The sequence below is a fragment of the Rhincodon typus genome, chromosome 13 (genome assembly GCF_021869965.1).
Source record: "Rhincodon typus isolate 14 chromosome 13, sRhiTyp1.1, whole genome shotgun sequence".
Lineage (NCBI taxonomy): Eukaryota > Metazoa > Chordata > Chondrichthyes > Orectolobiformes > Rhincodontidae > Rhincodon > Rhincodon typus.
The window spans coordinates 14,932,521-14,945,488 of record NC_063344.1 but is presented as its reverse complement, the minus strand read 5'-3'; the positions used below and the strand labels follow the sequence as shown (position 1 = coordinate 14,945,488).

General features: G+C 41.6%; 1 pseudogene; it reads left to right on the top strand.

Annotated features, from left to right (window-relative positions):
* The first annotated feature begins 8,698 nt into the window (after positions 1-8,698).
* Positions 8,699-8,805, top strand: LOC125484769 (annotated as a pseudogene).
* Positions 8,806-12,968: the final 4,163 nt, after the last annotated feature.

The window sequence follows — 12,968 nt, the reverse complement described above, 5'->3', positions numbered from 1 at the left end:
TCTGAAATAAAAACAGAAAGTACTGGCTCAGCATGTCTGGCAGCATCTGTCGCAGGAAACAGAATTAAAATTCTCGTTGAATATAGCTCTATGAGGAAGTACTTTGTATCACTATGTGTAATTCCAGCATTTTGATCTATAAAATTATTTGATTTAAAATAATACCTAATTATTTCTTCTTAAGTTAATAATTCAAAGAAACAACTTGCATCGATATTGTGGCTTTTAGACAGTACTATGCCTCAAAGCACTTTACTGCCGCTGATGTACTTTTGAGGTATAGCCACTGATGTATTGTAGCAAACATTCCATCAATGAAAAAAATATTTGCGAAGTAATTTGCACACAGCAAGCTCCCACAAACAGCAAAAAAATACACACGAAAACCCTGTTACTTGATCAACCAGCACCCCCTGTCTGATTGTATCCGAACTCACATTCAGGGGTAGCTTTAAATTTCCATCTAACCTATATAAACCATCAAATCCTTTAAAAGTGAAGCATTGAGTTGTAAGAGAAGGAAAATATGTACAGGAGTGGACCATTCACCTTTTTGAGTGCCTTTATCCATTTAACTAGGTTTTGGGCAATCCACCTCGTTCCTCTGATTAAGTGCTATCATTCCATTTCCTTGATATAAAAGTTTATAAATCCAAAATTGACTGGCAGTCTCAACAACATTTTGGGTGAGTGCTCTGTTTTATGTGAAGGAGTGCTTCTGTACATCATTGTTGAATGGTTTAGCTCAAATTTTAACATTTTGCTTCCCATTTTTTGGACTCTCCCGAAAAATCCTTTAATTATTTCAGAGATAGTAGGAACTGCTGATACTGGAGAATCTGAGACAACAAGGTGTGGAGTTGGGTGAACACAGCAGGCCAAGCAGCATCAGAGGAGCAGGAAAGCTGACGTTTCGGGTCTAGACCCTTCTTTTTACTCAATACTCAAGGGAATGAGAGACTGGTTAATTCATAAATTCACCATCTAATCACTGGTGGCATTCTTTGAGTCTTATTGCTGAAATTGAGAACTGCAATGAGTTGTTAACTGTGTTTCAAAGCACATAGGACCCCAACTGGTCCATGCTGTTGTTTATGCTTCACATAAACTTTTACCTATCTTTAACACCCATGACAGCTGCCGGCATGATAATAATGGGTTTTTTCAACCAAATGGTCACGATGGAAACTGGATGGAGTTCAATATGGTCCCTGGGTCTCCGACCAATCACTGTTAAGGAGGGTGAAAGGATGTGCCTATTGGGGCACCAGAGAAGGGGATCACTACCATAAGGCTGGAGGGAGTCATGATCAGCAAAGGAAATCAGGTATTTATGGAGGTCCGAACAAAGGTGATGACAGGGGGAATCTCAAGCTATATGGTGGGTAGGAGATATATGGAGCAGCTTTGGGGGGCATGGTAGACTACTGGAAATAGCTAATCAACAGTGACCACTGCTGTGGCCTCCACAGGGAAGCATAGAGGAACAGGGAGGGCATCATTAAAGTGTTAAGTCTGGATTTGGGTCAGGGAGGACAGTTCCAGATGTAATTTAAAATGGTGGGTACTCGCATTGGGCAGATGGCTGGAAGTGGCCTGTCAGGGTAGAATAAGGTAAACGGGGAACTGGAGGCTTGAGGATGCGGCATAGGATGGAGAGTGGGATGGGTTACCTGGTGACTAGATAGGGCCTGATGCTAATGATGTCAGCTGCAAGCTGTGACCCTGCTACAGCTTTCTGTTCTCGAGAGATGCAACTGTACAACGAGTGAAAAAATGCCCGAAGTGAATAGAGTCAGTGTCACTTTGATGGCTGAAATGCAGGTTCCACATCAGCTAGACGTGAGGCATCTAAAGGTACAAGTACATGAGCTGGGGCACGCTCTCCTCCTGGATGACAGCGCTCAGTTACATCAGGCCCTCCATGGTCGACAGGACCAGTTTGACATGCAGTTCTAGTAGACGCTAGCAGAAGATCATCATGTACTGTCAAGGTCAAGATACTAGCATTTGGTTTCTTTATGGGTGTGAACTGCAGCTCTATTCATTTCCTTTCTGCTCCATCTGGCTGGCTATTGATAAATGCTCCTGATTGGACTTGTTCTAATGCTGTTCTGTGTGTCATGTTGCCTTACAAGAAAATGACAATATGCAGGATTGGGAAGCTGTAGTGGGCATCAGAGAGGGTGTTTAGGGGAGATCTATCTAAGAACAGTTAAAGTTTGTGACCTGGTAGTTAAACAGTGTCCAGGTTGGGAGAATGGTGTTGAATGGGTGAGGGAGTGTCAGCCAGAATGGCCCTGTGCTGTGGGCAGCATGGCTTTGTGTCTGGTGTACCTTTAGGTTGCCAGTGAAGGTCATTGCTGGATTGCCAACACTAATCTGAGTGCACAGCAACCTCTCTAAGGTGGCATTGGCATAGAGGAAGCTGTTCTTTCAGCAACAATCTGGTGAATGGTGAATTGATCTGGGAATGGTGAGTGGTAAGATAGGCCTAGTATCGATGTGAAATGCCACAGGAGTGAACTTGGTTGTCAATGAGGCACCTTTGGTCAGATGTGGCAAGAAATTTTGTTGGGCCCTGTGGTGAGAATCCCTCCAAAAAAACTTGATGCAATGCACACTTAACCAAAAAAAGTAAGATTCAGCCCCATAATTCTGTGTTGGACTGAGCAAGATCCCCAGAAAGCAACTCTCTGTTTACAGGGAAGAGGCCATCTGACATTTTTGTGCAGAGAAAGTTAGCATTGATTTGGTAGGACCTAAAATACAAGGAGATAAATGGAGAAAGGGCCTACTGTTTACAACATGGATGTTTGACACACACAGAACATTGTACTTTAAGAAGTCAATTTTCTTCTGATTAGCTAAACTACATGCAGATATTCACTCATTTCTAATTTATCACTGTACATAAAAGAAATCAATTCAGAATATCTTTGGCTCAAAGAAATATTAATGCACCAGATGTCTCTGTGAACCCACTGACTATTATTTTCAATCTTGTGGAATCATCAGCAGGCAAGTGGTGTTGTCACACTTTGGCCCAGCCTAAAGGGACTTGTGGATATTGAGAGGGACATGGCTTTGTGGAAGCTATGAAGCATTATAATACCCTTCAGCAAATCTCAGGAGCTGCCAACTCAGCCACCTGTTCCCCTTGATATGGATCCAAATTGTTGATCCACTAACACTTTCTTAACAAAGTACAGCAATAGCTAGCATGGGCTGTTGGGCAAATATTCACCCTGAAAGACAGCTTCAGTACATGGAGAGATATTTCATCAGTGCTGCAAAAATGCCACTTGAGACCAAGGGCTGTAACAGCTCCAAGGTTATTACTTTCATTGTTAGGGTGTGACTATCACTCACAAACCTGACATTTATTGAACTTATCTTTGTGCTGTAACTGAGTGACTTTGTTAGCTCACTTTATAGGGCAGTTAAGAGGCAACAACATTTAACTTACTGTAAAGTGTTTACCTTCCCTAAAGGGCAATAGTAAACCACTTGATGATTTTACTATCATAAAGAATTTGACTATCAGAGAAGAGTTTTACTGAGACTTTAAAAATTCATAAATGATTCGTTGGGAATTTGAAATCAAAATAATTAGATTACCAAGCTTGATCTCTGCATTTTTAGTCAAATCATAATAATTACACTCAAATTAAAACAAAGAATTGTGGATGTTGGAGATCTAAAATAAAAGCAGAAAATGCTAGAAAGCTCAGCAATCTCACAGCATCTGTGGAGAGAGAAACAGAATTTGAGTCCTGAAGAAGAGTTATATTGGACTTCAAACACTAACTCTGTTTCTCTTCTCACAGATGCTGCCAGATCTGCTGGGATTCTACAACACTTCCGGCTTTTATTTGTACTAATTATGCTAATCACTACTGTGCTGATTTGTTACAATCATCTATGCCTATATGTTCGCTTCTGGTCATTCTTTAACCTTTCCTGTGAACAATACAGTCTACTGGGAGCACATTTTGGAAATTCTCGAGGTGTACCTTGTCAAAATAATGTTAAGAAAGAAACAAATTTTCAGTGTCCACTAAATTGGCAAGCACCTGCTGCTAGTACAACAATAGAAAATCCTACTTTCCATGATTGTTTTCAACTAATGATATTTGAATCCGTTTAAAAATTCATTTTAAAAATCTTGTATGGATCTTGTTGCCTGCATAATCATTAGTTCAGCTAAATAAAACAGATGTAGCATTAATATTAATGACAGTAAAGCATCATAGAATGACACAAAGACTGACATTATAACCTGGCATTATAACAAAAGAACCGCAGATGCTGGAATCCAAGATAGACAAATAGGAGGCTGGAAGAACACAGCAGGCCATGCAGCATCCGGAGGAAAGGGGCAGTCAACATTTTGGATTTTACCCTTCTTCAGGACTGGATGTGGGAGCTGCAGATAAAGAGTTGGGGGTTAGGGTTGGAGGCGGAATGGTGGTGTAAGGTGGACACTGGTGGTAGGTATGACCTGGTCGGTCAATGGGAGGGATGAATCTGGTTGCTGGCTGAAAGAGAGGGTCAGAAGGTGGAATGGAAGGGAAGAGGTGGGTCTGGAAGGGAAGCCGGCGGAAGGGTTGGAAGGTAATTTGAAATTGGAGGACTCAATGTTGAGTCCTCTGGCTGTAGTGTGCCCAGGTGGAAGATAAGGTGTTGTTCTTCAAATTTGTGTTGCAAGTCGCTGCAAGTCTCTGAGATTAAATGTAGACTAGGTCACTCTTTCACTGAGATTTAAAGGGGACCTGAGTGGCAACATTATCATACAGAGGGTGATATATAGAACGAGTGGACAGAGGAAGTGGTAAAGTTGGGTACAATTAAAACATTTAAAAGACATATTTTGGCAAGGTATATGGATAGGAGGGGTTTAGAGGGACAGGGGCCAAATGCAGGCAAATGTTTCAGTTTAGGAAACCTCGTCAGCATGGAAGAGTTGGGTTGAAGAGTCTGATTTTGTGCTGTATGACTCTATGATTCAGGGGGGTCTGTAATTCTCCAATTTAGGTCTCTGCATGGCCCTGATTTTCTTTAGTTCCGCATTGGCAGCTGTGCCTTAAGCTAAACCTCTCCATCATCTCTGTCTTAATCCTTTCGTGACACCCCTTAAAGCCTGTCTATCCTTCTGTGGCCTGGTGTTGAATTTTGTTCACTAACTACTTAAAATACCTTCAGATGTTTTACTAGTTTATAGGTGCTATTAGATGCAAGCTGTTGTAACTGGAATCTGTGAATTTGCAAAGATCATCAGAGCTATATTAAATGGTCCTGACAAACATAGTGTTCTCTGAGGAGACACCAGCTGCAAGTCTGTCACCAGAAAAGTCTCTGGTGAAATGAGCAGAAATTTCAGCTAACAGTAACACCTGTGTCCATATCGTGACCCAGACCTCAAATCTTCAGCACAGCTTACAGGAGTTTACAGATGTGGATTGGATTAATTTCATGATGATGTATTGATTTATGTTTTAATTTGAATATTGCTGAAAATAGCAATATCCAATTAATTAGTAATGCTCAAGCTTTGTACCACCAAATGATTGTAAGTATTAATTATGCAAATAATCCTAGTAATATCAGTGTTTACCAAAAGGGATTATAATAATCCTAGCTGTAATGCTCTGCTACATTTAACTCTGATTTTATTGTGCTTTCTGTGGCATGAGAATAAGATGTGGATTAATGGAATAAACTGGAACAGAAGGCAATTAACAATTAAAGTATCCATCATTGAAAGAAATGTTACTCTCCTGAGTGAACTATGGCAGCATCATTTGGAACAATCCATAGAATCTTAGAATATTTCAGGACAGCAATAGGAAATTGCCCCATCAGGCCATGCTGGCTCTTTGAAAGTGCAATCAATTAGTTCCATTCCTCTGCCCTCTTACCTTAGCACAGCAATATTTTTTCTGTGTGGAATTTGCTCACAGAGGCTTTTCCAAAAGCATGTTTCAGATTGTGACGACTCACTCTGAAAAAAAACCGTTTCCTTGTGTTGCCTTTAGTGATGATTTTGTTTTTTTTCCTGGGATGTCAGCGTCACCGTCAAGTCCAATATTTGTTTCCCGTCCCAAATTGCCCTTGAACTGAGTGGCTTGCTCAGCCATCTGAGAGTGCATTAAGAGTCAGCCACATTGCTGTGGGTCTGGAGTCACATATAGGTCAGATCATTACTGGGGTTGTTGATTTGTTCGCCGAGCTGGTGGGTTAGTTTGCAGACATTTTGTCACCATACTAGGTAACATCATCAGTGAGCCTCCAATGAAGTGTTTTTGGTCTGTCCTGCTTGTTATTTATGTGATCCGGTCTAATGTGGTGGTTGGGCTCATTTCTGGTTCTGCTTCATAGTTGTTGGTATATGGAGGCTATTTCAACATGTTTATTGATGGAGTTCCAGGCCTCCAGGAATTCCTGGGCATGTCTAAATAACAAACGGGATAGACCAATAACGCTTCATCAGAGGTGCACTGATGATGTTACCTAGTACGGTGACGAAATGCCTGCAAACCAACCCACCAGCTCGCCAAACAAATCGACAACCCTATCCACAACCCAAGCTACAAGCCTTCTCAAAAATGTAAGGATTACTGTCAGTATTTCATCTTTCAGTCATCTTCTTGAAGCAATTATGTTGCAAGTGATTATCTTCAGAGTGGCATCAAGAGCTAACCTGAACCTGGAGAAACAATCATGCTACATTGTACAGACGAGGGTATTAATGCATCAAAATGTGTGAAGTGTTAACTCTGTTTCTCTGGTCATTGAGGCTGCTTGACCTGCTGAAATGTTCATCTTCCTCCTGTTTTACTTCAGAATTCTAACATCTGCAATATTTTATTTTTGTATCAGTTTGGGTTTTTTACAACAATAGATCTGTTTGTTAAAAATCGATCTGCCAATTAAATTGCACTAAAATACTTAGTTATTGAATGCTCAGTCCTTTCTTTTTTAACTGGTCTTTGATGAGTTTGAATTTATGCATTGCTCGTTCAGTACCATAGTTACAATGCCATGACTAATGTGATATTGTGCTCATGTGGTATTGGTTCCAACACGAGACTCTAACAGTAAGAATTCAAATGTTCATTTTAAGTGTCTGTATTACGAACAGTGAGCATTTGTGATCCATCAATTCTGATCTTAGTCCACGGGCAGTGTATGAGAATTTCAGGTATGTCTTTCTGGTGGGCATGGTTCCCAGTATTAAGACATGCTTACAAAATGATCAGTTCTGCTTCTTTGTTACATCAGGAATTTTAGGAACAATGCCCTTCTGTTCTAACCAGTCACAGTTATGCAAAACTAGGCCAGACGCAAAAGACACAGTCGGATATTGGGAAATGCAATTCACCGTCCAAGATCATGCAGATTCAAGGAGTTGAATCAATTCCAGTTCCTAATGTTTCTGAACCATGATATTGATTCCAGATAGCTTCACTGCCTCTGGAACTATAACTTAATTGGCACCAAGCAGGCAGGACAATGGAAAATAAAATGTCTTCCATACTGCTGGTCTTAAGAAAAAGTGCCTGTGTTTTGGAATCACTCATGGGATTTGAGCAACATTGGTAAGACCAGTACTTAATGTCTATCCCTAATTCAGAAAGCAATGGAACCATTTCCTGCTGTCGTCATCCATAATTTTTTAATTCCGAAAACCTATACTTATTCTTCAGTCTTAAATGTGATGAAATGTTCTTTGACTGCGTCAGTGTGTTTTTGTTATTGTGTTGGCCCAGTGGTGAAACTCTGGAACTTAGTCTGAGTTCAAGTTTTGGTGGAAGTTGTCTCCCAGTGGAACAAGGGTATTATGCCCCATGAACACCCACATTGCTTTATTCGTATTTGAGTGGAATAGCCGCACATACAAAATTGCTGAGCAGAAGCTATGAACTGGTCAACAATCCCGAGGTGTACGTTCTTATGCTGTAGCATCATTGACTAAACATTTCTTCCTTTCTTATTTCGTTATCTTCTGCCCCATCCCATCACTGACCTCTGACTTCCATCAACTCCACTTCCCTGACAGCATAACTGTTCATTCAGTCTCCTGAGATAAATGAGGAACAAAAACAAATCCAATGAGGAAAGAAATTAAATTAAAAGTAAAATACCATAGATGTTGGAAATCTGGAACAAACACAGAAAATGGAGCAACTCAGCAGGACTGGTAGCATCCATGGAGAGAAAAGCAGAAGTAACTGAAGAAGTCGCGCTGGTCTTGAAATGTTAAATCTGTCTCTTAGAAAAAACTTAGTCTGTAAAATTCCTCTCTGACACTATGCGATTGAGTTCAGGTCAGGAGATGTGTTGATATTAAAGATGTTTGGATTCATTAAAAGTTGGAGGTAAGAGCAAAATTGAATACATTGTGCAAATTAAAACATAATAATCAGCCTTTCACTGCGTGTGTTATCTCCCAAGTAGCAGGAATATTTAATATTACGTTGTATTTATAGTACAGAAACAGGTCATTTAGCCCATTGGGACCCTGCTTGTACAGTGACAAAATACTGGAAATGCGAAATTAAACAGAAGATTCTGGGAATACATAATAGTTCAGGCAGCGTCTCTGTGGAGAGAGAAAGAATGTATCAGAGAACGAGTCAGTGATACAAACCAATAACTTTACTATGACCCCCAAAGTTGCTGCAAGACCTGCCATATTGCTTCTCGGCCTTTTGACTAAGATCAAGTGTAGTATCTGCTCTTACCAATTTAATTATTTCCAATATACTCTCTTTCTATATTATGCAAAGTTTTACATCCCATGCAAATGACACTGCGGCAGCTCAGCAGTTAGTACTTCTGTTTCACATCGCCAGGGAGCCAGGTCTGATTCCAGCTTTGGGTGACTGTCTGTGTGGAGTTTGTATCTTTTCCCTGTGTCTGCGCGTGTTTCCTCTGCGTGCTCCAAATATGTGCAGGTTAATTGAATTAGCCATGGGAAAAGCAGGGCTATAGGGATAGTGTAGGGGGGTGGGTCTGAGTGGGATGCTGTTCGGACTCAATGGGCTGAATAGCCACTTTCCACACTGAAGAGATTTTATGATTCAAATCTCTCACCCAAAAGAGGCCTCACTGTAATTTGACCTCAGATTGCTAAAGCCCAGTACACTCACCATTACACCATGGGCCCTGTTGTATTACGGAGTGAAGAAAGTCTGTGCTGTACTCAGAAAATATTTCACAACTTTTAAGTCTAGTGGTGAAGCATGCTCTTGGAGATTAAGTTACTGTAAAGGAACAGGAGAATGTGAAATGAGGAAATGTGTATAGAATCATTGCAAATTAAGACAGGATATTACAGCTTTATTACATATAACTGGTTGAAAAATATGACAGACCTCAACTATCAATTTACTGCCCATTACACACTACCTATTGTTAGTCAGTTACAGTACCCATTAACAACTATTCACCCTCCTAGCCAGATCGTTATCACCTCCTTTGTCTATCCAACTGCACTTCTCTCCCTTCAGGCTCTATTCTATCGTTTACTGTCTAGCCCACCCCCCTCTCTATTTTCTACATATAAACCGACGATTTCCTAGCTACGAGATAACACGGTGTAGAGCTGGATGAACACAGCAGGCCAAGCAGCATCATAGGAGCAGGAAGGGTGATGTTTCGGGCCTAGACCCTTCAGTTCTGAGGAAGGGTCGCCAGATCCAAAACATTAACTCTGATTTTTTTCTTCACAGATGCTGCCACACTTGCTGAGCTTTTGCAGCAACTTCCGCTTTTGTTCTTCAACTGCCCATTCCTACACTTATCAATCCAATTCCCACTTTGCTTCAGAATATCTGTGTGTACAAACCATCTGGGTAGCCCATGTTTTAATTTTTTTTTATTTTCTACTTTAGAACAAGAGAGAAGTACAGCACGGAACAGGCCCTTCAGCCCTCCAAGCTTGTACCAATCATCATGCCCTAACTAAACTGAAAAAACAATCCTTCTGCCCCTATTCGGTCCGTATCCCTCTATTCCCTCCCTATTCATGTAACCATTCAGATGCCTCTTAAATGAAACCAACATGCGACCCTTCCTGCATCCACCACCTCTTCTGGCAGTGCATTCCAGGCTCCTACTACTTCCCTCTCACATCTCCTTTAAATATTCCCCCTCTCTCCTTGAACCCATGCCTCCTTGTAATTGAAACTTCAACCCTGGGAAAAAGCCTCTCACTATCCACCCTATTTTTGTAGACCTCTATCAGGTCTCCTTTCAGCCGCCGTCTTTCCAGTGAAAGCATTTCTGGTCTTTTTAACCTTTCCTCATAGCCAATGGCCTCAAGGCTGGGCAACATCCTGGTGAACCTTCTCTGCACTCTGTCCAAAGCTCCCACATCCTTCTGGTAGTGTGGCGGCCAAAACTGCACACAATAATCCAAATGCGGCCTAACAAGGGTTTTAACTCAGATAGCAAGAACTGCAGATGCTGGAGTCAGAGATAACATTATGGAGCTGGAGGAACACAGCAGGCCAGGCAGTATCAGAGGAGCAGGAGAGCCGATGCCTCAGTTTGGGACCCTTCTTGGTCCCAACCCGAAACGTCAACCCTCCCGCTGCTTCAACGCTGCCCGGCCCGCTGCACTTCTCCAACTCCACACTGTCTTATGTCTAACAAGGGTTTTATATAGCTGCAACACGGTTTGCCAACTCGTGTACTCCATGTCCCACTCGAAGGCAAGCATGCCATGTGCCTTCTTAATCAATTTGGCTGCGTGTGTTGCCACATTTAGGCAACTGTGGACTTGCATGTCCAGATCTGTCTATATATTAATGGTCCTAAGGGTTCTGCCATTTACTAATTGCTGGCCAAGATCAAAGTAAAACCAATATGTGTAAAGACACTTGTGAAAATGTTGGATAACTGATCAAGTAATTGTACTAATGATCGGTTCAAGTGGGATGCATACACAAATCAACAACTCTTCTTATATCCAGGCACACTAGGTGGAGACTTAAAATATCTAAAATCTTAGTTTTTTTGATGAAACTTGTTAAACATATTACAGCCCAAGAGAAAACGGATTCGTTTTTGGCAAGCTTTTGAATCTGGATCCAGAGGCCACTAACTTTATGACAAGAATTATTTTTAGGCTGAATTTCTAACATCTTAAATCTTTAAGAAGATAATCTATAGTAAAGCCAAAGGTTATATGCTAGGATACAAGCAGTCAGGCTAATTTCATATATTGTTCCAACAAGCGTAATAAACAGCAATTAAAAACACTTGAACTTTACTGCAGATTCCAAGACGACCAAACAAATATCATGCATTAAAAATTTATTTCAGGCATAAAATGATTTTGAAAAATTAAAGAAACTGAATATTTAGCTGACTGAAAAATGGTGCAAAGTTTAGAAATTTCATTTTCGAAAAACGCCCAAAAAGTTAACAAGCTCAAATGGATTTAAAATCCTATATAGCCCTAAGTAATTGCAATATTGTGGTTACACAAGGTAACAGTTGTTAACGCGAGAATTTGAGCAAACATTTACCGGGCACCATGATAAAGCATTGCCTTTTCTAAAAAAATATCTGAACATCAATTTATTAGCCGTCTTAACATACTTATGCTTATTCCTCACGTGCTTATTCCTGGGCATGAGCTGATTAAATTTATCCTCTTTCGTTAAGACTGTAAGATCATATAGCAGCAGAAGTAGGCCCATAGTGTCAGCTCCACCATTCAATGAGATCATGACTGATCTGATAACCGTCAACTCTACTTTGTTGCCATTTCTCCATAATGCCTGATTCCTTACTAATTAAAAATCTGTCTATTTCACCCCTGAATATACTTAATAATCCAGTCTCAAGAGCCTTCTGTGGTAAAGAATTCCATAGATTCACTGCCATCTGAGAGAAGAAATTCCCCCTCATCTTTGTCTTAACTGGGTAACCACTTACACTGAGTTTGTGCCTTCTGATCTTATCCTATCCCACAGGGTGAGATGACCTCTCCACATCTATCTTGTCAAGTCCTCTAAGAATCTTGTATGCTTCAATGAGGTCATTTCTCATTCTTCTAAATTCTAAACAGCACAGGCCCGATCAACTCGACCTCTCCTCATAAGGCAATCTTTCCATACTCAGGGTCAACCTGGTAAACTTTCTTTCGGCTGCCTCCAATGCCATTCCACGTTCCTTATAGGAGAAGACCAAAACTATCCTCTGAATTCCAGCTTCAGTGTAACGAGAGCCTTGTATGGTTTCAACAAGAGTTCCCTATTTTTATGAGATAATGTGTAGAGCTGGATGAACACAGCAGGCCAAGCAGTATCAAAGGAGCAGGAAAGCTGATGTTTCGGGCCTAGTCCCTTCTTCAGAAATGTGCAGCCCTCCGCTCCCTCCGCTCCAACCCCAAGCTCACCATAAAACCCGCGGACAAAGGAGGCGCAGTTGTAGTATGGCGCACTGACCTCTACATCGCCGAGGCCAGATGCCAGCTGTCTGACACCTCCTCCTACCGCCCCCTTGATCATGACCCCACCCCCGACCACCAAAACATCATCTCCCAAAACATCCACAACCTCATCACCTCAGGTGACCTCCCACCCACGGCCTCCAACCTCATCGTTCCCCAACTCCGCACCGCCCATTTCTATCTCCTTCCCAAAATCCACAAACCTGACTGCCCTGGTCAACCTATTGTCTCCACCTGCTCCTGCCCCACCGAACTTATCTCTACTTATCTCGACTCCATTTTCTTCCACTTGGTCCAGAAACTCCCCACCTACGTCCGTGACACCACCCACGCCCTCCACCCCCTCCAAAACTTCCGTTTCCCTGGTCCCCAACACTTCATCTTCACCACGGATGTCCAGTCCCTATACACCTGCATTCCTCATGCAGATGGCCTAAAGGTCCTCCGCTTCTTCCTGTCCTGCAGGCCCGACCAATTCCCCTCCACTGACACCCTCATC